Consider the following 26,683-nt stretch of genomic DNA (forward strand, 5'->3'; position numbering starts at 1 on the left):
GTTACACAGTATTAGGGGTGTGGGCTGTATTAAAAGTATCCACTGTTCTCCCATGCTCTAACACACAGTAACGATGAAATGTGTGCTGTTCTCACATTCTTCCTCTGTATGTACACATAAACAACAAGGCAGGGAAATATAAAAGGAATTTATTTTATTGTTTGGGTACATTATTGTTCAGTGTACATGTTCACATCTGAAACAAACTTTACGTGCTTGATAACTCTCCCACCCCGCAGACATCTACACGTCAATACCGATTTATATTCATAGCGGCAAGTGCTATGTAGCTCCACATAGGGGACACAGGAAGTGACATATAGCACATTCATGCGGCGTCGGAACCGCGTAGGAAATTCACAGCCGCACCGGCAGAGCTCCAGAATGTGCAACTCGGCCGGCTCACGCGCGGACGCGCTTACAAGTGCGAGGGCCCGCCCAACGCTGCTTGCAGCTTTAATTGGTTTATGAATTTGATTTGATTGTGCTAATGTTCTACTTTATGCCCATTAAAATGTATGAAAGGGTTGGAATAATCATAATAACTGATGTTCCGAACGTGTGTGCCTCGTACATACACACACACATATAAATAGTCTGGTAAGGAAATAGAAACATTAGAAAATTATGGTGCTTGCAAACAAACTACTTACTCTTCAGACAGCTAACTAGCTACCAGCTCCCATCCATGAAGTATTTATTAATAACAGTGTGTGTGTGTGTGTGTGCGCGCACATACACGTCCTTAAGTTTACCCAGAATGGAGTTACCATGACTACTGGCTCCTGTGTGTCTGATCCAATGGGAGAACGAGAGAGAGAAAGAAAGAGATGTCTGCTTCAGTGCGACGGGAGCCAGCGAGGGCTGAACTGTATAATGGCTGTGCTACATTGGGATTTCATCAAGGCCATTCAGAGTTTGGTATTTGGGTATTGTGGCATTTTTGGCCGTGGCAAGGCGCTGAGGGACGTGCCATTTAAGTCAGGCATGGAGAGACAGAATTTACTCTGCGGTCAGACTGTGTATGAACCTAACAGTGATTTAACCTATGCAAAAAAGGACACATGACATTAAGAACCCCCCAGGTTAATTGGTGTTTTTACTTCACCTCATTGGCTAAAGTCAGTAGGCCATGTTTGATGGGGTATTTCATGATGTTATGCCCCTACAGAGTCTTGATACTGCACATTGCTGTTGTTGTAACTATCAGTTCTCTCAGTTATAACTATGATCACAACTCCCTACCTGTCCCACCACAGACCTACACAATGTTCAGGAGCCTGACTGTGTCTGGTGATGGTTCGTTGGTATTTGTGTGTGTGTGTGCACATTACTGATGACAGTCATTTGTACTCACCCTCCTTCTTGCCCCTACTTTGCCCACTAATTAGTTTGTTTCATTAGCCTCTGTGAGGGAAACAAGGCCATGCTGGTGTGTGTGTATGTGTGTGTCCTCGACTCCCTCAATGCCCTAGAGCTTTATTTCAGCTCTGTTTAATGCAATTAAGATATATTAAATATTGTTCAACTGTCTTATATTTCCACTTCACTCTGTTGCGTGACACTATCTTAGTCTGTAGATGTTGTGACTTCGGCTATATGGAATCTCTGTGAGCCCTATTGATCTGTCCTTTAGCGGTGCTCTTATCTGATATAAACAGTCCAAGCTGACAGCACAGGCCTCCTTCTCTCAGCGCCCTCTCCTCTCCTCCTACAAGCAGAATTACATGACGTACCAATATGTCAGAATAAGCATGACAAAGATGTACGTTGTTCCACAGTAAAAAGTTCAACAAAGCTAACAGGAACATAAGGCCAGTGTCAATAGAATAGGCTTTAATCAAGCAACATAAGTGAAAACACTTTTTTGTTTGTACCATTATGATACTTCCACATAAATCTTCATCCAATTTATATATTGTCACATGTCATGCGTTTGTCTTGTAGTTTGTACTAAAACCCAGGGTGTCTAGTACTGACACTTTGAGAAAGCTGGACAAAGTGTCAGTATTTAACAGAGATGCTCACAAGTCTTTTAGCTAGAGTCCAAGTCAAGTCTCAAGTCTCTGAGCTAGAGCCCAAGTCAAGTGACAATTCCCTTGTGGAATAACGAATGTTGTATCACCAGCTGTGTTCAATCCAGGCTGCTTATAAAACTGCATAGGTATAAGGAATACTGTAACCGTAACCTGTTTTTTACTTACAGAGCACAACCATGTAATGTGCAAAGCAATTAATGACAACTTATAAACTACTGTAAGTGAACACATCCCCCAGATTCTCAAAACAATAAACTGTAACTTGTTTTTCACAGAGCACAACCATGTAATGTGCAATGCAATCAATAACAGCTTAAACTCCTGAAAGTCAACACACCACCAGACTCTCAAACCAGTTTAGGCCTAATGTTAACTAAATAAAACTGTAACGTTACATGATTAACAATGAACCTCTAACCTGTTTGCAGCCAACGGTAATAATTAACATGATGGCAGCCAGCGGGGCGTAAATAATTACGTTATTTGACCACCACAAGTTTGGCAAGTAAATAAACGCTCATTCATCACAGTCGGACCTAACCTCCCGTAGGTTGTAGCTATAGCAAACTAACGTTAAATGGCCTGTGCTGAGCTAAACATGTTTATTAAACTCAGGTTACTAACCTATTTTGTGTTCAGCGCTTTGTTTGGTTCCAGTTGTATGAAGTTGAACCTGTATAGTTACCCGTATAGGTAATGGAGGGAGAGGAGCAAGCTCATCAGACATTTCCTAAAATTAAACATTGTTCACGAGTCCCGCGTCTCGAGTCCGAGTCGAGTCTGAAGTCTTTTGAGGAGGAGTCTCAGGTCGAGTCTGAAGTCACTGTGTGTGCAACTTAAGTCAGACTTGAGTCCGAGTCTCAAACCTGAGTCCCCATCTCTGGTATTTGATGCACAAGGTACCCTTCAGTGTCCATATGAGACGCCTTGGGCTTTCAAGTAACTCCAATGTTACCCATCCACCATCACGTAATGTGCTTATTTCAACCCAAAACATGATGTTTTCCTAAACTTAACCAAGTATGTTGGGCTCAGGCTTTCTCAGAGTGTTGTTATTTAATGCCCTGGGATAAGAACGTGTTGTAATACCACATGGTGGTAATACATTTTTTAAAATAAATCCATAAAAAATGCTTTTGGCCCTAAATAAAGTAGTTAAACCAGTGGCGGATAGGTCAAAAATTGTGCCAATAAGAACAATATCAAACAACCCAGTGTGTACTAGTTGTCTGTGTATTTAAAAAATGTTTACAGGTGTGCATAGCAGTGACAACTGAATGCATTTTGGTTTTATTTTTGATTAACTTATAAAATAAATAAATAACAAATGACCATTTCACAATAAATTCACTTTAACAAAGTGTAGTTATAATTTGACACCTTTTGACACAGTTGGTGTCAATGGTAGCTGTACAAAATATGTTCCTTTGGCTTGTAAATTACTTTAGCTTGTAATAGAGTCTTAAATCCATATTTTATGTCTGGAGATTAATGTCTTTGCTAGCTGCGTAATGAGCAGCAATACACGCTGGTCATTACTGCATATTAATTCTCTTCAGCTGATCCAGATCATGTGTTTGTTCTTGCAGAGACAAGTTTCTGACTTTTTCATTTAATAAAGTGCACTCTGCAACAATGCCCTTACCGTTCGTATACTGCTTCAGGAAACTTTCACCTGCACTTCATGGTAAACATATGAGTAGCAAAAAATGCTCACTTTAATTTCCTTCTTTCAGAGTAGGAGTCATTTGCTATGGGCTTTGACATTTTTCTAAATGAAACTGGGTATTAGTCGTCCTCCAATTTCTGTTAGAACTTGATACGTTCTAATTAATAACCTCTGATTACCTCCCCCACGCGCTGCTTCACCCTTCTGTTGCATGGGCACTTCCACACCAGTGAGGGTATATACTCAAAAATTACACACATTGGCTCGGATTGACAGAAACACCAACACATACATTTCAACTGTTTTTCAGTTCTAGTACCTTGAAGCTGATTCTCTTTGCAGCACACTTTTGGCTATGACCAAAGAGATTTTGTTATCAACCTTACATCTATGAATAAAATATGTTGTGTCCGAGTCTCGGCCTCAGCCTCGAGATGCTCAACTTTAAGTGTGTATGAGATGGTCCTGCTACAGTTTGTATTTTATTTTGAATACTTTTAAATTCTGTTATTTGGTGAGGAGTCTGAGTGTTTAAAGTTGTACTGACTGGCTCGATTAGGATTGAAGGTCAACATTTCAGTGATCTCAATGAGGTAAGAAGTATTACAGTATCTCACAGTATCTTACAGTATCTCACAAAAATGAGTACACCCCCACAATTTTTAAAAATATTTGATTATATCTTTTCAGGTGACAACAATGCAGAAATGACACTTTGCTACAATGTAAAATAGTGAGTGTACAGCTTGTATAACAGTGTAAATTTGCTGTCCCCTCAAAATAACCCATCACACAGCCATTAATGTCTAAATTGCTGGCAATAAAAGTGAGTACACCCCAAAGTAAAAATGTCCAAATTGTGAAACAGAACGCTAACACCAAATTTAACACACCTGCTCCCTATTCACACCTGAGAACACTAACGAGTCACATGACACCTGGGAAGGACAATGGCTAATTTGGCCCAATTTGGACATTTTCACTTAAGGGTGTACTCACTTTGTGAGATACTGTATATCTTTGATCTCCTTCAAGCACCTGTAGAGTTTATTAAGTTTAACAGTGTCTCCTCTGTACCCTCCCTCTTGCCTCTGACAAACGTCATTACTCATCCGTCCATCACTTTCCTCTCCTTTTGACAAAAATTGACATTAAACGTCAATTTTAGGCTAAATGAATAGAACATGGGCTTTCTGTGGTGTAAAATTCTGAGTGCTTGGATAACTCACTCCAAGCTAAAGCCCCCTGCTTCTGTGTATATCCATGGGGTGAAGAGGAGACACTCTCTTGTCTCATATCAATGCGCAATAGGCAATATGAAAACACAGCAGGAAGCAGCGCCGTTTGGGTAGGCATGACTTTCAGTGCAGAAAAAGAGCAATATATCCAGGCTAATTTACAATATTTTGTCATTTGATAATCTGTTGTGTGACATGATAAAAAAAATATAACTTAATATAACTTATAGTGAGGGAAAGGAAATATATAAAGTGACAAATGGAGAAGACAGGAAGGGACTAGATAGAGAAAGTAAAATGCCAGATTACTTCTGAACACTCACATCCATTTTAAGAACACAGTCGTTTTGTCACCAGCCATGTGAAGATTCTCACTTAAATTATCTCGCTTGCGCTGATTATATTCGCCTCTGTTTTTGTCTGTTGTTGACACCTCGTGACTCGTACATTCACAGTCAAGATAAAAAAAGGTGGCCTAAAAATAAACTTCTCGTGGAAGTCCAAGGTCAAAGCCTGTGCATAAAAAGTTCCTTTTTAAAGATCTATATTTAAAAATTCTGTTTTGCATGTGCAGCCAATTTTATGCACATGCAGTGGCATTCCAGATCAAGTTATTAAAGGAAAAGCGACAGTTGGTTTGTAGTTATTTGTGCACTCCGTGTATGCTGAATAATCCCTCTGTGTATCTGTTGCTTGCTTTCTTATCCATTGTTTTCTCTGGCATCTATCCAACTGTTTTAGCCCTAATCTGCTCCATGCTGTTCACATTTCACTCCGTCCCAAGTTGATTGAGTCAGTGCTCTAGCTTCCTCTGCCCGTCAGGTGCTGTACTATCTATATCAGTTTGTTATATGCAGTTTCTACTTCTTACCCACTTCCAACATGATTTAAAGCAGGTTACAGGCTTCTCACCTCTGATCAGCTCTCTGGCTTCCTCTCAATAGATACTGAGGGCAAGACAAGAAGCTAGAAATGATATGTGATTAAATTTCAGTTTTAGCCTACAGCTAAGGCTGATGTGAGCTGTATTCTAATTGGATGATACGGTACATCAGGCTGTTCCTGTTATCCCTCATCCCTCTGAAGAAGCGCACTATCATCTGTTGCAGCGCGGCCTGTTGATCTTCAGCCACCTGTAGGTCAGTTTGCCGTGCCAGCGTGGATCTCAGGTGGAAGCCTTGTATAGCTGTGAGCCCGACGCCCCATCTGCTCCACTCTTCCTGTACAGTAACAGGTCTCCCAGCATGTGTCCTTACTATCGAGCCTGCTTCTTGGCCCCCCTTCAACCTCTGCTCCATCAATCTATCCATCCCTACCTTTCTCATCTTTCTTCCCTTTCTTCATCCATCATGTGTATACACGCACCTCATATGTGCTAAAAATAAACCCCTATTAGTGGGGGGAGGGGCTCTAGGTGTGACTGGTGGAGAGAGAAGAGATGAAATGTGCGGAGAAGAAGAAGAGAAACTGAAAGAAAAGGTTTTATATTTTTGATTGTCTTTCACTCACTAGAGCCTCTTGTGTGAACATATGTAGGCTTTGTCAGTTGACATGGTATACAGTGCCCACAGTATATAGACATGACCTCACTTAGGCTATAGGCTGCTGAAAGATGTTGTAAAGCCTGAATTTTGCGTTGATATTAAGCAGCCACCAGGACAGGTACTGGAGTTAGAAAACACCAGAGAAGTAGGAGTAGGGAGAGGTGAGCAATCGGCAACTACCGCGGCTGAGTGCGAGAGACTCACAGTTCTGTCTTCCAAGCAAACGTGCATCCAAATACAACTCTCTTAAAAATCGTATTTTTTCAAACTGCATGTTACTACACAATTTTAACCCCAAATTATTGTGCTTATAGAAAGGTCGTAGAATTAGGTACTACCAGTACAAGTACACAAACTGGTAACAGTCAGCCTTAGAGAGAGAACAGCATAAACCAAAAGGCAGAATTTTAGTAAGTCCGCAATTATGGAGCCTAAGAAGGGCCACTGTTGGAAAAAGTTGGAAGATACAAGAATAAAGTCATAACAGAATAGGTTGCTTCAAGCCTTATGTGTTAGTATGTCCTGGTTGTCTCTAGTTGTTTAGACTTAAAAAGTTTGGACTGCAGTGTGGCGTCTTTCCTCTGTGCAGTGTAGCTCTGTGTCACTGCTGTCTCTGCGTCCCCTTCACTCAGGGACACCTTTGCTCTGTTTGGGACTGTCTCGCTACTCTAGGATGCTTCCCACTGAAGCGGTGTGCAGCTGTGAGCTGCGCTTTATCGGAGGTGGTGAAATAAACATTTGTGTGTATTTGTGGTGAGATTTATGCCTGATCAGAAGTGTTCGTTTTGGTTTTCCATCTCCGATGAAGAGCATCACAGTTGTCCCATTCAGTACAGTCCCAAACGGCTCTGTGTCTGTCAGACGGTCTGATACTGCTATTATCAGCAGAGCAATAACGTAGGCTTATGTACAGCAGAGTATAGGGCAGATAGATTTTCCCGTAATATTATGACTTTATGTCAGAGAACACAGAATGTTTTAAATATAAGCAGAAAACATGCTGAAACACAGGAGTTTTTAAAGTTCAGGGGTTTGTAAATGAATTCAAATGAATTAGTTTACAATTGCAGCCAAATGCACATTTAAAGAGGTTACTTCCCCAAACAAAAGACACAAAAGAGGGAAGACTAAATCACACCTACATGTGTGTTGACTCCACAGGTATGATATTAAGAATAAAATAAAGTTGATCTACAGGAGAAAACTATTTGGAAGCAATAAAGGATGCCCGAGAGCCTTAGTGCATTATACTTCAACATTTGAATTGTCACCTGCCACCTGAATATTGTGTTCCCCAGAATTCAGATGTTCAAAGTAGAGCCCGACCGATATATCGGCCGGCAGATATTCTTGGCCGATATGAGCTAATTGCATTTAATCGGCAACGGCCGTTTATAACAGCAGATATATGACTATTACATAAGAAACCTAGAGTCAGATCCTTCACTCATGTCATGGGTGTTGCATAGTTTGCCCACCAGAGGGCGACCAGCTGCAGCTCCCCTGTTAACTACATTGCCTCACCACAAAAACCACAAAAGAAATCAGCTGACCGGAGTTTACAGGAGCTTACAGGCAGAGGGCTGTGTGAGCGGTGAGTCGGTCTTTTGTCATTTGTCAGTTTGTTATTTACATGACCTTAATAATTATAATAAAAATGACTTGCTAACCCTCCCGTTTTTCACCGCCATCTCCCGGCTTCCTACCAGCTCACAGCAGTTTAATGTTATGGTAGTTGGGTGTTGAAAGCTATGCTGCTGGACAGACGTAACTGTACATTTATTCTGAAACAGTGTGGCAGTTCTAGCGAACGGTCCACATTTGTCCCTAGTTCATTCCTTCTTAATATTCTCTAAAATCATGTAACGTTACAGCAGCTAACGCTCCCCTTTGCTAAATTAGCCTAATGCCGTGTTTATCAGTGGAGGAGCGCTAACATTAATGAGCATTAATGAGTTAAATTATAGTTTCTTACGTATTCTAAATATATACGCGAGCCGACTGTCTGCATTTATAGTCAGCATGTCTGAAATGATTAAACCAGAGTGGACATGTAAACAAACATGAGCTGAACAAGAATCTAACACGGCTTCCTGTAGTCCTGTACTCCTTTTTGTGACGTTGTAGATGTGAAACGCTGTAGTCAGAGCTGTAGACAGTCATGTAGTATTAGATGCGTTCAACAGCAGTTCACTGTATCATAGACGGCATGATTTATACTGATGGTGGTTAAATGGTTTCACGTAGCTTTGGTTTGCGTAAGAGTGTGTAAAGGGATGAACTAATGTAAATGTGCTACATTGAAATTATGGCAGATTATGTGTAAAGTGAAACACACATGCTTATTCTCTCTCACTCTCTCTGTTTACAGACAGCTGAAAAAGTTGCACCTTCCAGCAGCAAATATTTATTGATGTGCAATTGTATACATGTTCACTTTTTGTGACTGTAAACTATTTTATTAACATAATCCATTTAGGAAAAGGTTTTATAGCCCACATACATACCAACTTTCAATACTGGTCTGTTCTAAGTGTAGTTTATACAGTAAAGGGGTCTACTATCCAAATCAATCTTAAAATCAAAATATCGGCTCATAAATAGGCTCTTTTTCACTTTAATATTGGCATTGGCATCGGCCCCTGAAAACCCATATCGGTAGATTAAAGCTCAAATTTTGGGGGGGACGCCTGCTTCAAATCTGTCTATATCTGTAAATGTTGAAACGAAACTTATGCCCTTGGCTCAAAGAATATTTGACTACAATTTTAGCATAGTTTCAAGATTTTTTTTGAAACCGTTCCTAACAGTTTAAAAAATAAATATTACCTTAATATTCGGGAGACTATGCTAGTTTAGACTACATTTAAGAGAAATATGTTGTTGCTTGTTATAAAGCAATGGTAAAAGTCAATTTGTGGACATTAAATATATATATATTTTTCAAGGAGAGCTCTTTTGTTTATTAATTTATTTTGTGTGCGCGTGTGTGTATGTGTGTGTAAACGAATACAAAGAAACTGGACATTACCCTATATATCGGTCTTATTTGGTAATCAAAAGATTGTTTCTGCGTCTCTGTCCTTAATGCTGAAATACAGCTTCACTCACAAGGTACTTGTTGTCCACCATCTGTTCTTTTAACCTTCAATTTATGAAGCAGCGTTTTGCCCCCCCCACCCCCCCCCCATATTCGCTATTTCCTGAGTATAGTTTTTGTAGTTAATAGGCTGTAACGTCCATTACTTTGTCAAATTATCCGTTAGAAAATATATCAAGCTCACAGAAACAAGAATGCATTAACATCGGTTGTGCTAATTATGCATAATAAAAGTAAAATACATAAAGTTAATGGGCTGTACAATATGTAGATGTTGCTAAAAATACTATAGTGCTCTGATTGCACATGTTGTGCTCACTTGGCATATTTGTACACACAGAAAAACACTCATGCTCACCTCAATCTCCAGTAGCGGTGAAACGGCACTTCCTCCAGGTTGCTCTTCACCTCTGCTTGGTCAAGTGGAACACCCTCTTCTTCACTTCTCTCTGCACTCAGTGAGAAGGATTAAAGTTATTGCTTACACTGTTTTCCAAACATGCTGAGACCTCTATCAACCAGGTTTCCCTCAAAATGCTGACAATATCGTAAAAAAACTCCTCTTTGCTACTTAGTACTTCAGCTACTTCTGTGATCTTCTATGTGATCTCAATTAGTTCCTTGTCTTTGTCTTCCTATACATCTTTTACCTCCTCTTTCTCATTCCTCCATATTCACCTATCCTCCATTCTTATTAGTTTGTGATGACGGTATCTTTACTTCCTTTCTCCAAGAGCTGGTGCGTCATTGCCAGACACACACACACACACACACACACACACACACACACACAAACAGTGGTGTGTCCGTCACTTTCAAGGACATTACATTGACTCACAATTATTCCCTGAAGACTTACCCTAATAATAACTATAAACACTACTTGCCTAAACCTAACCCTAACCATAAACCAAGTCTTGACACTAAAATGTTATGATTTATGTTATGCAGACTTTTGTCCCATAAGGAAGGCCAATGTGACTGTGTAAACAGATTTATGTCTGCACAACATTAGTAATACTCAACCACAGACACACGCACACACACACACACACATAAAGACTTACAGACCTGATTTGAAATTCAGAACATTCAATTTACACCTTAATGACTTGTTCTCAATTTTTCAGATTTTAGGGGAAATTTTTAGTAGTATTTTGATAAATAATTAATTTTCTAATCAGCTCCTTCCAGCCAGCCAGCCAGCCAGCCAGCCAGCCAGCCAGCAGCTCAGTCATTAAAGGCTAACTAACTCAATAGAAGTGTATTTTCCATCCTTGGTTGACAAGTTCCCTTGTCAGGTGGATAAATTTACTGCTAACTATAGCTATCAGAGCAGTGAATAAATCTAACCTAACTATAGCTATTAAATGCCTCAGGGATCTCTCAGTTACACTCCCACTGCTGTATGGATGTGAGCACAATGTGTACACATGACTCTTTACTGTCAATGGAAAGCTCGTTCAGTAAATTGCTTTTGCAGCCTTACATTACATTCATAGAAGAGCGCAGCATAGGTAATGTTGTGATAACAAACAGATTATTATAGAATTGTATACCTGAATAGCTGTCTCATTCTTTCCTTTATGAACATAGTACATGCACAGGCATAATGTAATAAAAGTATGTAATTAATTAAGGGCAAGGTTTTAATTTTGTATTTCTTGGTCTGAAGGTATGTTTACGTTTCATTTCCATTCAACTAAATTTCCCCAATCTCAGCCCCCCCAAAATGGCATGATGTCATAGCTCTATTGTGAGTAATAAATAAATATTGATTAATGCTGTGACAAACCATAAACAGTGTATGAGATTATGACTGTACAATTTGTAGTCTAGTGATAACGTACTAAAAATGGTGAAGAAACAAGCTGGAATTAGAACTTCTGAATTTCCTAACCTAGTGCAGCAGTGTTTCTGTTGGCTGGCCAAGAACAACCGCTCAGCCACTGCTGAAACAAGGTGAATTCTGACCTGTGAATCCACTGGTCACAGAGAAACAGGAAATGCAGGCTTGAATTTGTCCATCTTCAGTAGAAGTGAAACAGAGTGAATATTCATATCCCGGGAATATAATGTCACCCTACCTTTAGCCCATGTTGGGCTGAAAGGAGCCCAAAGAGGGGCCTGGATTGGGATACTTGTTTAGTTTTTTAGTTTAATTAAAATTGCTAAGGATGCAATCTAAATGATTAATTTTGTTATTGATTAATCTGCCAAATACTTTGTTGATTAATCAAGTAATTATTTGGTCTATATAAATGTCAGAAAATAGTGAAAACTATCCATCACAAGATCCCAGAGCAATACTCAGACATCTTTTAATTTGTCTGGACAATACTATAAAGCCACAAAGAGTCAATTTACTATCATATAAGACAAACCAAAGTAGGAAATTGTGATATTTTTAGAAGCAGCAATTCTGCTTGAAAAATAAAATAATGACTCTATTGTTTCAGCTCTAACGAACAGTATAGATTTTTCTAATAGAATAACACTCCATTAAGTCCTATATTTATGTTATAACTAAGTTTTTAGATGATGGTAACCAAACTATCTGTGCAAACAACTGGGTGCTGACACGCTAGTGTACTACAGTATTTTAATTGAGTGTAAGCTCACAAAGAAATAGGTGAACATGAACATCAGTGAAGACTGTAACTTCAACTCATCCATCAAAGAGGTACCACAAAAAAAGAAAGCAAATAATAATCAGCTGTTTTGTCATGGTTAATCCGTGATGTTTTCTCGCTACAAACAAACCACACTTCATTCCACCTGGAAGTTGACAGAGACCCACATTTCCAGGCAATCTCTGTGTGGCTGTTTGGTGAATTTGAAAGAAATCTTTCTCAACTGCTCAAACAAACCAAAATAAAGGAGTAAGGTTCAAGGTTTGCATCAATCAAAGAAAACAGAATTGCAGTGAAAGTCCACCGTATACCTTACCCTTATGTCATATTTGTTGACTAATACAGAATATTTTATTATTAGAGAAAAGTTACTGTTAGCATTTTGCATTTATTTAATTCGATTTATTCCATCCCTCTTCCAGCCACTTCTTTATTTCTTCCTCCTGTCTTTCTCTCTGTCACACCCTTTGAAATGGACAGCAGTGGATGGGTTCAGAGAAAGGCTGCACATCAGGCCTATCCACCAGGGAGGCCCAGTGGTCAGAGGCACTAAAAGTCTGATGGTCCCCAACTGGGGCAGAGCTGTCTGTTCCACTCAGCCATCCAGGCATTAGGACGCCAGACAGAGACAACCTTGAGAGCCTGTGTTGCTGACCTCTAGTAAATATGACATAGATGGAGCCAGAGAGATTGAGAAGAGTAGTAAGTTACTAAGTAAAGTTTATTTATATAGCACCTTTCACAGATAAAAAAGTTATTTACCTTAAAATGAGATACAATAAATAGGAAAAACATAAATCAGACAGACATAAAACCCACGTCTAACTAAAAGCCTGTTTGAATAACAGAGTCTTCAGTTGCTTTTTAAAAGCAATCTCTTTTTCAGGACTCCCTTGAAAAAGAGATTAGTAATCTCAATGGGATTTTCCTGGTTAAATAAAGGTTTAATAATAATAAAAAAAGAATCAACAGAGAAAGGGAATTTAAACAGAGGTTTTAAAAAGAGGATAAGAGGGGAAATGAGGAGGAAGTAATAAGATAGAAGGAGGAGTTAGATGGAGGTGAGGCAGGAGAGAAATGAATTGTGGCGATAAGAGTGTGTTAAGGTGAAGTGATACATAAAGAGAGGAAAAGGAAGTCAAGTTAAGCAGGAGGAAACCCAAACCAGACAAAAGGAGGAAGCTGAAGTAAGTGATAAAGCTGAAAAGAGATAGTACAGAAGATGGGATCGGTCGAATGTGTCCTGGGGGTTTGTAGATTATATTTTATTTTCTGTTTTTTATACACAAATATTTCAAACTTAAACTCCAGCAAACGTATCTCTTTTCTCACACCTTTTCTCCACTGCTGCCCTGGTATTTCTTTATTATGGCCCTTAATTCTGCCTCGTCCTCAGACTTAGTCATTCATTTATTTCAGTGTCAGCTGGTTATCTTCCATGGCATGTCAGGGCACATTTACATTTAGTGTAAAGCATGTTTAATTTCACAGACTTTGAAATTCAGATAAAAGGGAAGTCAAAGGGCAGCCCTCATGAATAAAGGGTGGATTTAGTCATTTGGATCAGTGGTGTAATAATGATGTTACAAAAGTCCAATTCATTAAAACAAGTCTAAGCACCCTTGACTTATCATGGATACATGGGCCAAAATAAAAATGAAAGCTATAAATAATTAACAGATTAAATAAATAACTAAAAGGATGCATAAAAATATCGTGCCCCACTGAGAGGCTTCATCACCACCACTCTTGACTGACAGCACTGCTCAGCGTCTCTCTTCTCTCTATTACTATAAATGTGTCACTTTCTAGTCAATTTCTTGAGTGGCACTTGTCTGTCATCTTTTCACTCAGCATCATCTTGATGTCTGTCAGTTAGTTGTGTGCTCTAGTAACATGTTCCTGTGTGTGTGTGTGTGTAACCATGCCTCTGGGTGGCTGTCTTGTAAGTCACAGCTGTGAGTGATATGTCTTATAGTTTGGAGAACAGAGAGTTCAACAAGCAAAGCAGACAAGATGAGGAGAAATTCAAAGACTTTATCTCACTTTTTTCCTTATCACTTACATTACATACAGACTGACAAACACGCTCTAAAAGTTATTGCAGGAATGAGACATTTCAACCTTTTATTAGATGTTTTGTATCCAAAGGAAAGCAGCAACACTTTTAACAAAAAAAAAAAAAATTTCATTATAACATCTTTGTGAATTCTGAACATTCCTATTTCTGTGTTTTGTTAAAAAAATCTGTTAACTCTTAATTTGCTTGTGTTTCATGTACAGTAGGAACCAGTTAATGTGCAGCAGATAAAAGTTAATTATTTGCTTTGTAAATCTGAAACAACAAAAGGGCACATAGAGGGCAACATGAAGCATTGATTGGCTTCTTCACTACGTGAAGGATAAGCAACAAGTTGTAGCTTAGCACTCTTAATCAAGCAGTAAAATATCATACCAACAATTAGTATCTATGAGTAGCAGTTTTTTTATTCCATTTTACTATTAAACTGGGACTGCATCTTCTCCATCCTGAGTATCTTCCAGTTATTTGATTGTCCTCATTTGACACATCTTCATGTCCTTGGTAAAGTCAAAGATATATGGGGTGGTGAGGGTGCAGTGGATAACAAAAATGCCTTTGGTGTGAGGGACTTGGGTTCAATTCCCCACTGTGACACATCCACCAAAGTGTCCCTGAGCAAGACACTTAACCCCTAGTTGCTCCAAAGGTATGTGACCTCTGACATGCTTAGCAATTGTGAATAGCTTTGGATAAAACCTTTGAATAAATGTAAATATTTAAATCAAATTCATAAGGAAAACAAAATATGCACCATTACGTGAGTAATACTGGAGATGGGTGATAACATACAAAAATGTTCCAGCTTCCAGTGTGATGTCCTTGAAAGGCTGCATGTTCAGAGCACGCATAATTATTAGGCATACTTCAACACTTCACGTGCCAACAGTGTCATGTGCTATAGAAGTGTGCCCTTATGTCTTTGGTTTCTTTTTATTCCCTTGTCATCATCATTCATATCACAACTAATAATTGAACCAGGTCCACCATCTTGTCGTCATCCTCCTCACCATCACTACAGCAGTTAGCTCCTCCCCAGTTTTTCCACCATACCTCGATGTCACTTCACGCCTTCCTCGCAGTCGTAGTGGTGTGTTCAGTCTGTTCCCACTCTCTGTTCTGCTGCCTTCCTGCTGTTCTGTCAGCTTATCTGTCTCTGAGTCTGCATGATGTCAGTCTGGCTCCATTTCCTCAGGTTCCTTTTGTGTGTGCAAGTGTATGTATACTCTCTCTCTCTCTCTCACACACACACACGCACACACGCCACGCACGCACGCACACACACACGCGGTTATGTGTGATCTCATCAGTTCCCACCTCCGGTTCTCCAAATCTGATTCCTCTCAGGGCTATTTTTAGCTGTGGAGGCCCACTCCACACTGTGTGACACATCATGACCTGTGTTCCTGCCTGACTTTGTGAAAAAGGAGTCCATGATTCTTTAAGGCAATTTTATCAGGTGTGCATTTGTGTGTGTGTTCTCTGTGTAGCAGTTTTCCAGGAATTTAGCACTTGTTTCCTCGCCATGTGTTTCGAGGGTTTTAGTTAAAGGGTAATTTCGGTATTTGTAAACCTGAGCCCTATATTCACATATTTTTGGGTCAAAATGACGGGTAGATACAAAAGGTTTTGGAATCCATGCAGTAGAGGGCTTCAGCCGGCAGCTGTCTTTAAAAAATACTGAAATCACTCATTCTGTGTCATACAGCCACATGAATAAAACCCTGACAAAAACGCACACATGCAGGCACAGCCAGGTGTGCATCGCTAAGTGACTCAACTGATAAGTGAGATGGTTGAAGGGTCAGTCAAATGTTTGAAAAACATATTTTCTCACTCACCTCTAGTAGTGCAGACTCTTGCATGTAGGGTTGCAGCTATTCAGTGAGCAAAACACACCTCCAGTAAAGATTGAAGGCAGGAGTTGGCCTTTCATATTTTTACTGAAAGCAATGGTAAAACTGTAAACAGTATTAGATGAAACACAAAAATAGTCAATTATAGTGATTACAGTTAGATTTAGTTATTGTTTAAATAAATGAATGAACAAGATTCACACAAGTATAGACTAACTTGAAAATGAGTTACATTATCTCACGTGAAAGGTAGAAACACTGTTTTTTACTTCAGCAATCATTTCTATGAACATGATGTAGAAAGAGTGAAATAAACAGTTAGCCCATAAACCAAGCCAACAACTTAGTCTCTGTCAGAAATCTCTTCTATTTCTACATTGTGTGCTACATTTATTGGATACCATTTTATTTAAGTGCAAATATAAGCACTATATAGTGCCCTCAAAAATGCCACAATAGAACAAAAAAAGCAGTGCCCACGATATGTATGTTACTTTCTGTTAACAATCCCACAATGCAATGCGCTGCATTTTGTAGATGAAAACATTACTGTCATAGGTGGCTACACCTGTCAGTGATGATGCAAAATGGCACTGATTCATAAGTGTCCAAAATCTGAATTTACTGCTCACTATAAACTATTGAGTGTATCACTGTATATACGGAATGTGTGAGCGAGGGAGTGATTTTGGACCCGGCTTTGTTTTTTATTGGCCCAAGTTTTGAGTTTTCTGTCTCTGTGCACACAGCATCGAGGAATGCTTTAAAAATTCAACAACATCTTACAGAGTTAGTGTCCTTGTTAGTCTGAATAATCCACAGAGCTTGCTCTCAACATATTTTTTTATTGTAGAAGAATTTCTGCAGCAGAAAGTAGCTCCAATGAAAACTGCTTACAGCTAGGTCTGTGGATTCAGTGAGAGTAATGGAGACATTGTTAAAGTTATGCTACTGTGAAAAATGTTTCAATGTCATTTTCCAATGCTTTGAGAACCACAAGCAAAATCCCACTCTTCTGCAGTGTTGTGGGCTGGTGGTCCTGTAGTAGTATCTGCATAGCTAGATATACAGGAAAATATGTTTAATGTAATTTGGATGAACCAGCCCCTTGGAGACACTAGCAATAATCTTTCCAATTGTATTGGCAGAGATGGGCACTGTAAAGGACAGAGAGGACAGCTGAGTGGACTAACAATCATTGGGGTCCATAGTGAGCAGTATGTATAATGAGAAAACTAGAAAACAATCGCTGATCATGATTATGATCGATTGTATTCCTGCTGGCAAGGATTGATTGATCCAGGCCAGAAATAGAAATCTCTTCAGACAGATGTAGTACAGTATATTTACTTCAAAGATGGGAGAGAGGCAGGGAAAGGATTAGAAGCAATTATCCTCTGGGCGGCAGACTCATGCAACTCTTATTTGAAATAACACCACTCTGCGTGTGTGCATATATTTGTATATGTGTGTTTGTGTGCCTGCTATGCAGAATACTAATGGGCGACATAGCCTGCACGGCCATGATAATGAGGTTTGTCATGTCCACGAGGTCTGGTAACATCAGAGAGACAGCAGCGCAGAAATGTAACTGTGTGTGGTAAAGCACAGACTGCACTCTGTGTGTGTTTGAATGTGTATTACAGTGTGTGTTATATGAATGCTGGATCAATACGTTCACCAGAACGATATATTATAGGTGAAATGGGAATGCCTGTGTCGTTTTTACCAATACATGGAGCTGAGTGAAAATAGATAGGGGTAGGTGTGTGTATGTGTTGCTTTGTGTGTAGCCAAACCTGGGGAATTGATGCTATGTGTCGTGTCCATGACGACAGCTTCTCTCTCTGTTTCTCTCTCGCTCACTCTCTTCAGTGACAGTTGACAGGTTTAACACAATGGAGCGTTTGAGTGGGCCTGGCTGTCAGAGACAATCACGGCTTTCCCTCCTTTCCTATCTCCTCCCCTCTCCTCTCCCATTTAGTCCCCTTATAATTAAAAATTAATTAGCCATTTGATAGCATCTCCAGTCTTTCTATACATCGGTTATCTACATTATATCTCATTTCCCAATGTAAACAAAATGGTCGCACATATTGACTCAAACAAATTGTCCCTATGCGTGGAGATCCTCATATTCACCTTGTTTGTGTGTGATTGTGTGCTTAAACACGTTTGTGTGCTTGCTCAATTGTGTGCTATCTGCCCTCTGTGACTTTGCAGGGTTTTGTGTATGCAGTACAGGCAGATTTGTCCTTTGGTATAGGTTGGATCATTTTGTTCCTTTTGATTAGCTGCTGAATCAGCATAGTGGCAGCTCCCCATGCTTGTTGTCATTGTCCTGATGTCCACTGAGACATTCATTTAGATACCAACGGATGTGCTATTAGCCTAGCAACAGTATTTGCCCTTAACTAGACTGCTATGAGTCAGTCAAAATGATGAATGATGAATTAACTTGGCATTTGGTTTCCTCAACAGAGGACATGACAGGGAAGATGTTGCACATGCTGTAATTAGGAGTTTGACATCACTGCACGTAGAATACAAAACAAAGAGTGAAGTAAGACGTTTTTCTGCACTGCTTGAACAGGTCAGCCATGTCAGGTCCGTGTAAGGTCTTTTACAGGTCTTTTACCTGTGATGTAAACTGAACCTGTGACTCTTCAGTTATTACCTCACCTTGCCAACCACCTGAGCACCCGGCTGCATGTCAGGCTATATATGCTGCCCTCTTAAAGGTTCAGCTAAAGACTTACTGCTGATGAGATGATGTTATGTACTTGGCACCAATTCTGAACTGTTGCAGGCTTTCATCAGTTGAGTGGATATGTAAAGAACATTTGAAAGTCACATGAAAAAAGATGCTTTTTTTGGACAATCTACCAGAAGATTCTCTGCATATTCAAGTGTATGTGTGTAAGCAACTGTGTGTAAAAGAGAGGCAGAGCATGTGTGTATGTGTGTTTGAAATACTTTCAAATATATGTAAATACTTTAATCTACACTGACCTCTAGTGGAGGTTGATTGAAGTTGCACTTGATTTACAGAATGTCCAGTGAGTCTGTTTATGAGAAAGATGACTTTCTCAATACTTTTCTATTTTATGATTCCTCTTTGCAGCTGGAGTTTTCCTAATGCACCCTCACCTTTCATATTTTTCTGCAATTCAGACTCACTCCTGTATTATTTTGTAATTCTCTTTCCTCTCACAGTGTGTTGGTCTGTCTTTCTTCCCTCACAACCTTCTTTACCATTCTCTTTCTTCTCTCCCAGTAGGTTTCTAGCCATCCAGCACCTGCTCGCTGGCACTGTGAAATTCAAAGTTCACTCATTCTGCATTCAATTCGTGGTATAAATAATACATTTTTTATTTTGAACCTTGCATACAAGGCTGTTTTCCTACATGTGTGTGCTTGCAGAGTATAATATTGGACAATCTTATCCCTGGATCTCCAAACAGCTGTATTGCCGGTTGTGTAGCTGCACATGTTGTTTGTGTGCTGTGGTGGCTCACGCATGTCGCTGTTCCACACACATTGTGTCTTGCCATGGGGCATAACAGCATCTAATAAAACAACGCAAGTTTATAAGACATAATGTCAGGGCACAAACTATACATAGATGAATGATATAAAGGGGCTCAATCAGACCAGCTGAATAGTGAATTGATAGTAGGCGGCTTTTTTGTAAACCTTAACAATACCAGCTAGATCATGAGGGAAAAACAACACTTGCCTTATCAAAACATGTGGTGCATGACGACCTGTGTTTATTGGTGTGTATGGGTGCGGAAGAAGAACACTGATCCTTTACTTAAGTAAAAGTATCAGTACCACAGTGTAGAAATAATCTGTTACAAGTTAAAGTTCAAATTGTTACTTTATTAGAAATACAAAATGCAAATAGCGTCAAAATATATTTGACTTATTTCTTTTCTATACTGAGTCTGCAAAGTAACTAGTAACTAGTGGAGTAAAAGGTTTTTCCTTCTGAATTGTAGTGGAGTAGAAGTATAGTAGCAGAACATGGAAATACTCAAATAAAGCAAGTACTTCAACATTGTACTAAAGTACAAACTATTATGTGTATGATTACGCCCACAGAAGGAGGGGAAACCCGGCTGTGCCACTGATTATGTCTGAATAAAGTGTCCTCATAACACACACATGCTGAGCTGTGATCGCGATCCCTCACCTGTGTTGGGTATGTCGGTTTTTAAGCCTCTGGTCTTCCTGAGCGACCCTGAAGAGGGCATTAAAGGTTTTTATGTAATCATCCTCATGTCAATCTTCCCACTGTCTTACTGGCTGTTTAAGAGGAAAGGTGAGTGGGCACTTTCTCAAAGCAGAACTTGTTTGTGTTTTTTGACCCCATATTGCATTTGTTTTGACCAAATGTTAATGTTTATATGCCTATGCTATTTTTAGTGTAAATATATAACATTAATATAGCAGAAACTTGAGAAGGAAACTAACTGACTCAAATAAAGGAGTGTATATTTGGAAAATAGGTTATAGGAGACAAACCGAAGCATTATTGCATTAACAGAAGGTATTGGGGAGTTAGATATCCTCTTGTAATATGTATGAGTGTGTGTGAGCATGAATCCAGAATGAATGTTTCCCCCAGTTTAAATTGTTTAAATCATTATACAGTGACTGATTTGGGGCTACGGTGTCTGATCTTTGCCATTTGTGCCCACTAGATGTCCCAGTCTAGCTGACCCAGGATTTACAAAAGCCCCCTCGATTACTTTTCCAGTCAAACTATTCTTCTGTCTTAATATATCAGTATTGATCATGTGCATGGTTCAGCTCACAGTGTGAGATGGGGATTAAAGACGACATGTTTGGCCAGACATCTACCTTGTTATTGATTACAAACATATTCTGTATGTTCATTTGAGCCCTCACATGATGCCATAGAGCCAGGTGAAAATCACTACATGTGACAGCTCGAGAATGAGCACGATCTCGGTAATCCCAGCAATTTTCTTGAGCTGTGTTTGTGTGTCTGTGTGTGTGCGTGCGTGTATGTGTGTGTTTGTGTTTGTATGTGTGAGTACCTCTCTCTAAAGCATGATCGGACAAGCCTTATTGAAACACAGATCAATAGTCATGTTCTCCAATTAGCACATTCTACGTATTAAAGAATGTAACATTCAAGGGTCGATACAGCAAGACACACCTATAGCAGCTTAACTGTTTTGTTTAGCAGCTTAAAAGTTTTGACCTTCATCTCTGTGGAAAATGTCTTTTTATGTACTACAAGATAAAAATGCTGCAGGCCTGACATCTGTCATAAATCCTTCTCTGCTGCTTCAAGTCACAATCTGTCTACCTGAGATGATCAGATATAGCTCAAATATCAGATCACTGATTCATAACATTCCTCCGAGGTCCTTAGGTTTGACACACACAAACAGTACATAAATACTGAGATATGAGTCAATACAGCCATTCACTTTTATTATAAACCCCGTGAACCCATCAACACAAACGTGAGCAACACTCACCACAGTTTAGCAGCTATCAGTTATATTTAGCAGCAGAAGAAATTAGGAAAAATCAGGGTAAAGAGAGAGGAAGTAAAGTCATTTGTGTTTCGTATTTAGAGCTGACTGACACTGCCTGTCTTATATTATAGGTCATATCAGACACAAAAGACAGAGCACAAGTTTGTGTGTAGAAAGATGTTTTGAAGGACTTCATTAGTCTGAGATAGTGTCAGCTGGACACACAGTCATCAGGTCAAGAGAGCAACCACTTTACCACTGTATTTAAAGGGACTGCATGAAAATTACTTGTTTCGGGACAGGGACTCTATCATTTACTTTTTGAAAAAGCATGGCCCTCCTCATTGTTATAATAAAGCCCGTAACGCCAAAGATGGCAGATATCCCGCCCCTCTTGCTAGACAGCCAATCGTCAGCTTTTAACAGCCGAGACAGGAAACATATTTAAGCCAGTCATGTGGTTCCACTGATGTAAGCGTCTGCTACGCAAATAAACTTTAAACCTTTTATTTGATTTTGCTGGTGATTCTAGATATGAAGTTTTTATGTACCGGTGACCAATGAAAGTGCAGTTATGGCTCTCTCCCCATTCATTCAGATAGGGGCCTGGTCTTGTTAGTCCGAAATAACTGCACAGAGGCATTACCAAGATGGCTGCTGAGTGGCAGGACTTGCCTATGAGGACTTTGACATGCATCATATTATGGTTTCACTTCGCTGTGTTTCTGCTTTCTGTTGATGATGCAGAAGAAAATGAAAGGTTAGTGAAAAAAGTAGAGATAACATTCAGTCATTGATCACTAATAGTCCTGTTGGATTCTAGTTTTAGTGTGATGAGGCAAAATAAAGCTGTGAAACAGGGTTGTTGTCCTCAGCATGTGGCAAAATGCCCCTATATGAACCATGGCACATACAAAAGTCATATTTTTAAGGTAGGGTTTTTTCTTTTGCTTAATTTCCAAGGAAAGGCTGAATCTGAGTTAATAAAGACCCCAAATCTACCTTTAGCCAAAATATAAAACACACACCCTCCATCTTTTCTACTTCTCTCAAAATAATTTTTATACACTCCCTAAGAGCTACAGAATGTACTGACAGTATTTTTTAGAACAATCTACAATTGTTAAGTAACTCTCTTTTCCATTCTTTAAAGAAAAACTCTTAAAAAGCCTTATTGAGATGTGAGAGACCTGGACAAAAAAACAGCAGTTTATTACATTTTGTTATAACCATAAATCCAACTCAACAGGCTGCGACACACATGAAGGTATTTGAGTTTTTAAAGACCATCCAAATAAATTAGAAGCAATCAATTGACCAAATGTGCATTTCGTATATGTCAGAGCAACATCTTGCTAATCACTTGCTGAAGATCGAAAAGCACTATTGTCTTGAAGGCATTTCTAGGCAATAATGTCCTGTGACATTGTAGTGGGAAAATGGTTGAAGTGATAACTGTCCCTGCTCATTAGTTGTACCTACATAGAGAATTTTTCAGAAAGCTATTTGCTCTCAGTTGTTGGTGGAGAGCTTTCAGTCCGACGGTAAACAGACCTGTGTTTGAACTTAATTGAACTTTCAGATTCAAACAATTGTCCTTCCTTGTGAAATTAAAGTTATATAGAGTTGACAACTTGACCCTAAAAGAAATGTAAATATGTGCTTCTTGTTTGTGGAAATTTGACAAGGAATAGAGGAGAAAGTAGGGGAGGAGAATAGCGAAGGAGTAGAGGACACATATGCAGGTCCAATTTTCTATCTTGACAGCCAGAATGAGGTGAAAAATCCACCAGGATAGGAGAGATGCTGGAGGGTAATAAAGAATAGATGCCTCTTCCCTCTGTGCTTTGCAGATCGCTATACAGAGGGATTTGACCTTAGTCACTCAGTCTTTTCAGTTTGTCCTTCCTTTGTTCCTTCATGTTCTGTTTCTGTCTGTCTTTTCATACTTCTCATTACTCTCCCCTGCCACCATGTCTCATGCAACGACTTGCCTCTCTTCTTATTTCCTGCCTCCTCTCTCCCCTCAAATCACAACTCTTCAATAAATAAGTGGGCAGAAAAATTTTTTTTAACCAACAAGTCAAGCTCAGATTTCTCTTTCTCTCCCCATCTCGCTGTCTCTTTTGTGAGTGTGTGGTTCAGTATTTCTCTGTTTACATTTACTGTCTGCAATCAGAGCTGAGCTTTAAAACAGCGAGTGTACATTACTGCCACAGAGTAACAAGGAATGGGTCTTCTGTGGCATAGCGTTTGTTTGCTTCATACCATATATGAGCAGAGTGACGTCACATAAAATTAGGTTTCCTGTCACCTTGTCTGACTTGTGTGTGTATGAGTAGACATTAGGGTGACCACATGGTTCTCGGTGATGCTGTTCATGTGACAGACATCACCATAATGAGGCATGCTGCTGTATAGACCAGTTGAAAATGCAGTAACAGGAATGTCAGCAAAGAGAAACAACAGCAGAAGTGGAAGCAGACAGAGCACATTTGTCAAACCCTGCTGTCTTGCCTCTCTCAACCTTTCCTCTCTCCAAAGAAAGTGGCAGAAAAGAGATACACATTGGGAGAATAAGACAAAGAGGGAACATCACACCTTTTTTCCGATCCTGTTATTTTTGTAGCATAAGGTGATGTGATACCCTCACTGGGAGTCGTGCTGGGAGGGGCAGAACATCGGATGGTGGCGAAGAGTAGCAACCTGCATTGATTCTTGTCTATGCTTTAAGTATACCAACCTCACCTGATGACTGACAGACGGTATTGGACTGTTTGACTAAGGAAACACTCAGTGCCTCCTTCGATGTGAAGGTGAACGTTGTTCTGCTGGCATTAACAGTTTTTATTCATATTAGAAAAAAGGTGAGAAAGACATTAAACCTGGGAAACCGGGTATAAAAGCCTCCGGTTCACTGACTCACAACAGCTGCTAAGCATAAAAGTTATCTAATTAGAAACTTATATTTCTGTAACAGATCTTCTTGTACTTTACACTCTTTTAAAACTAGCAATTCTACATTCAGTTAGGGACCGTCCAGAAATGAATTGCTAGGGAAGTTTTTTTCTTAAACCACATTTTTCCATTTTATTTTTTACTTCCCAGTATGGTTTCTCTTTTAGGCTCCATTTTCTTTATATTTTTAAGTGATGTAAATGTATTCAGGATTTTGCAGACCTTTTTTGTTGCGGCCGGAAATGCCTGATTTTGCAGCAGCTATTCTAAAAAATTGCTATGAAAGTTGCGATGTTTTGGGGAGTTTATTTGCGATGAAATTGTGGGAAAGTAAAAACTGCAAAACTAAATGTGATTGTTTCAACTTTAAAATTATAGTTGAATCATTAAACAGTCCCTCCAGGATTTTGCAGAACTAACCTTAACCCTAACTATGCATACTAAATACAACTTACCTTGATTCTTTCAGCGCTTGCTATTGACTGGGATACAACAGCAACAACTGTTATTTTTGTAGGCAAATGCGAGACATTGGTATCACACATGTCTTCTGCGTCTTGTAAACTAGAAAGTGAGTTTGCTGACGTATGACAACGTTTTGCAGGAAACTGCGATGATAGGTCAAATTTACGGAATAGTTGTGGTGATTGGTCAAAATTTCAGGTCGCACTGAATTCACAGGGATTTGTTGAATTTGTGTTAATAGTTGTGATCACTACATCGCGAAATAATGGAGGCCTGATCATACGATGATGACTTTCAGCATTATACCAGTTCTACATTGTTATATTATTCTGAGATATCAAGGGGAAGGTTGTTGCAGGTTTATTTTTCAGTCAATGGAGTTTCCAAAGAAAATATTACATGTAACATTGGAGTTTCATACAACCCCTTATTTAATTATTTTCAACTAATCTAAACTATCAACTAATTGTGAAAGGGCAAAAGTCCAAGTGCTGTTTTCCCTGGTAGAGTCATTACTGTGTGTAAAATCACTTATTGACGTCTTCACTACTCCCTATTTAGGGTTTTCTAATATGTTAGATTCAAAAAACTATATTTTGAACATTACTCAGGTCTGTATTCTGATCCAGCTGTTTTGTATATTGCAAGGCAGTGGTTAGCTCTTGGTCAGTGACCAACAATTGTACACCACTTCTAGCATTGCATTGTGGAATTATTTGTGTCAACAAATTTCACTATACATTTACAGTAGAACACTACAGAGTCAAACATTATATGTAGTGAACAGTGAACAATTTTAGACACAGCCCAAAAGTTTTCTTCCTACAAAAAGATCCCTACCACTCTTCACAGCATCAATACATTCAAGGTCTATTGGTTCATACAGAATTACTGTATTAAAACTCAGGATGCCATAATTTTAGAATCTTATTATAATATTACAAATGCTCGGGCTGTCCATTCATTGCACATTCATCCCAGGTCATCAAATACCGATGCTGCTTTGTTACACCCCATGGCGTCTCATACAGACGCACATAGAAGCCTACTGCTTAACATTTGTTTGAGATGCCTTTTTAAAGGTTCGGTGTGTAATATTTCTGAGGATTCATTGACAGAAATGCAATATAATATCCATAACTATATTTTCAGTGGTGTATAAAGACCTTACATAATGAACCATTGTGTTTTTATTACCTTAGAATGAGCCATTTTTATCTACATAACTGCGGGCACCCCCTTTTATGGAGGTTGCCCTATTTTGTTGTCATATTTCTACCGTAGCCGAACAAACAACGCTACAAAGTGCGTTTCGTCATCACAGCGTTCGGGTCTCCCCGTGACCCTGTACGCAGGATAAGTGGTTGACGGTGGATGGATGGATGGATGAATAAACAGTCTCTGAGTAGTCTTCTGGTTTATTAGAAGTAAGAAGAGAAGTGACATTTGGACAAATGAACGAGCACACACGTGTTATTTAGCACAAGAGCCGACAGCCTGTGGATCTTTATACCATGAAGCCAGACCGGGACCGATACAAACAGCTGACAGCAGAAATCACGGATGTGGATTTTCCCAGATG

General features: G+C 39.3%; 1 protein-coding gene across 2 annotated transcripts in view; it reads left to right on the plus strand.

The window, feature by feature from the left end:
• LOC123984365 (Kv channel-interacting protein 2) overlaps positions 1-26,683 on the plus strand; it is a 144,840-nt gene that overhangs the window by 78,597 nt on the left and 39,560 nt on the right. Inside the window, exon 1 of one of the 2 annotated variants that reach the window (XM_046071219.1) lies at positions 8,049-8,084. The exons of the other annotated variant lie outside the window; for it this stretch is intronic. The gene's annotated coding sequence lies outside the window, so the exon portion shown is untranslated. Of the gene's footprint in view, positions 1-8,048; positions 8,085-26,683 lie in introns of those variants that run through there. 2 annotated transcript variants of the gene reach the window in all.

Source organism: Micropterus dolomieu, linkage group LG15, assembly GCF_021292245.1.
Source record: "Micropterus dolomieu isolate WLL.071019.BEF.003 ecotype Adirondacks linkage group LG15, ASM2129224v1, whole genome shotgun sequence".
Classification (NCBI taxonomy): Eukaryota; Metazoa; Chordata; class Actinopteri; order Centrarchiformes; family Centrarchidae; genus Micropterus; species Micropterus dolomieu.